This window comes from Chlorocebus sabaeus, chromosome 21 (assembly GCF_047675955.1).
Source record: "Chlorocebus sabaeus isolate Y175 chromosome 21, mChlSab1.0.hap1, whole genome shotgun sequence".
Taxonomy (NCBI): domain Eukaryota; kingdom Metazoa; phylum Chordata; class Mammalia; order Primates; family Cercopithecidae; genus Chlorocebus; species Chlorocebus sabaeus.
The window spans coordinates 73,036,057-73,038,933 of NC_132924.1; positions in this window are offsets into that span (position 1 = coordinate 73,036,057).

Genomic DNA, 2,877 nt, shown 5'->3' on the forward strand with positions numbered 1-2,877 from the left:
CCAGAACAACTTTTCCTATTTAGCTATCCTTGAAACAAGGCAATGACATTTTAAATAATTACAGAAGTGCTGTGAGAGATAATAAAAATGAAAATAGGCACTATGTTTAAAAAAGGACCTCTACAAGCCATTTAATGTTTAAATATGCTTTTTATTACTCGATTTTTTATAAATGTTGAGAAAAACTATTTAAAATTTGTATTGGCAGTCTCTAATCTCATGTTATATCACCTAACATACTTATGTAAAATAATAAGAGTTGTCATTAAAGTGTAATTAAATATTCACATTTCATGCCAAGCTGTCAACAAGCCTCATTTTCCTTAATTATCTATAGATTTTCTGGACCACCTGTTTTCAGGAGGGCTTTTCATTTCTAGGAGGTCAATAGAAGGAAAATAAAATGAAGATTTTTGCCAATCACCTTGTCTGGAATGCATTTGTTCCTGATTGAAGAATGACTCCAGCCTCCCTTAGTGCTTGGTGTTTCACTCTTGTCCAAAGGTCACAGGCTTTTAACAAGCAGTTGTAAAGTCTGACCGGAAGCTAAAAACGAAAAGCAGATCTATTTAAACAAATACAGTTTGAATACTGCAAAAGCCGGTAAATAACAGTACATTTTTTTTTGGTCTATTCAACTCTTCTGAATGTCCTTAACAAAGTTAAATAAAGGTTTTATTCATTCGCGACTCATTGTTTCCTGCTTGCTAATGCTCCTCTGGAATATATGAATTGTAATTGGAAAGATTATATTAATTTTCTAATGAGCTGCATGAATATATGTAAAATAATGTTTAAAAATAAAAAATATTGAACAGATTATTGTTTACAAGAATGACATTGAGAGACTATCCCTAAACTTTGTTTAGCAAACATAAAAAGGTAATCTGTAGCGACTAGTAGGCTTGTTCAGTTTTGTTTCATTTTTTTTCCTTTAATATATTTGGAGATTTGTCGGCATTTAGAGAGTGAATTTTACAAACATGTTAAATGATACATCATAGTTTCCTTTACATTTTTTAAACTAGTCTGTCTCTTATAAAATGTAATGTAGGACAGTGGTTAAGACTCAGCCTCTAGAGGCAGCCTGCCTAGGTTTGAATCCCAGCATTATCATGTGCTGAAAATGACTTTGGGCAAGATACTTAATCTCTCTGTGATTTAATTTCCTCATCGATAAAACAAAAGAGAAGAACAGTATTGACTTCCTAAAATTGTCATGAAGATGAAGGGCATATAAAGTGGTTGTTTCATATAAGAGATAAAGTCTTGGGCTAGGGTAGTAAAATTGGGCATGAAAGTAGTCAGACAGAAAAGCAGTGTATTTTCCAAGTGAAATTGACAGGCTTTGGTGAGAATTAATGTCTGGTGACTTTCAGCTGCCAGTTGATGTTAAGGTGATTGCAAGAGCGTGAAGGATGCTTTTGGAAGCACGATATCTTCAGAGGTAAACACAGGCCCTGGCAGCAGGTCACAGTGATTGTATTCATCATGGGCGTTGGTGGTAAGAGATCACCTCCAAAGCCTTATTACCTGGAAATACTTTTTCACAGGTAGCATATCAATGAGTACGGCACATTCAGGCAGGCAAGATGGGCCTCAACTTGCAGATCAAAGGAGAGCTGAGGACAAAAATTTTTAAATGGAATTGGAAGCGTGTCATCCCAGTTATGGGAATCTATCCAGAAGAAAGCATCATTGACTTCCCATTCACAATTCAACCCATTTACAACCAGCTTCTGCCATCATTTGTCCACAATAACTGCTGTTGCCAAGATCATCTGTGATTTTCCTTATACCAAATTCAATGGAATCTTATCAACGGCTTTTGACAGGGAAGTTTCCATTCAAAGACCTAGTTCTCTAATTTATGTTCTATTTACATTTGTGATCACATTCATTTTCATGGCTTCATTTATTAATTATTAACTGGCAGTTAAAAATTGTATGTATTTATGGTATACTGCATGATGTTTTTGATCCATAGCTTCAGATACCATTTTATATTTGTAATCCCATACTCTCACTTGGACTTTGTATCCATATATCCTCTGATTAATCAAACAGTTCTACTTAGGTGTTTTAAATATAACATACCCAGAATCAAACATTTTATTTCTACATCTAGACATTTTCCTCCCAAGCCTATTAATTTCCAAGAATGACAAGACTGTTTTTGTAATTCCCTAAGCTAGAAACTTGAGATTCACCCTCAATTATTCCACATCATACTTATACTTGTCCTCCAATTTAATCCACAATTCTTCTTAATTTATGTCTTCAAAATGTATTTCAAATTGGTAGATTCCTGTCCATTTATATGTCTGCATTCTATTGTAAACCATCATTTCTGACCCATTTTCACTTTTGCCACTTTCTAAACAATTCAATCCATTTCTGTATAAGGGATCACATTGATATTTTTAAAACATAAATTTGATCATTTTATTTTTTGCATTAAAATTTTCTATGGTTCTCCATTGTATTTAGAATAAACTACACAGTCATTGAGGCCTACCAAGTCATTTCCCTCACCTCCAACAGAATAAAAGTTTATTTCTCCAATCTCATTTCCATTTTCCCCATTTCTCCAATAACCATGTGTCAGCCACTCTCTCTATTTTATTCCTAAAAGCACCCTTAGACCTTTGCACATGTTTTTAGGCAGGTCACTTTCCTCACTCACCTCTTAAAGCATCATTAGAATTCATATATCAGTATAAGTGGCTGTCTTTATTAGTTATATCTAAACTAGTTCTCCCCACATTTTCTATTATAGAAAACGTTTCATTTATTAAATATCATCATGCATCATGATTTATAATTATTTTTTCTGTATGTTGTGTTTGTTGTCTGTCTTCTTTACAAGACTGAATT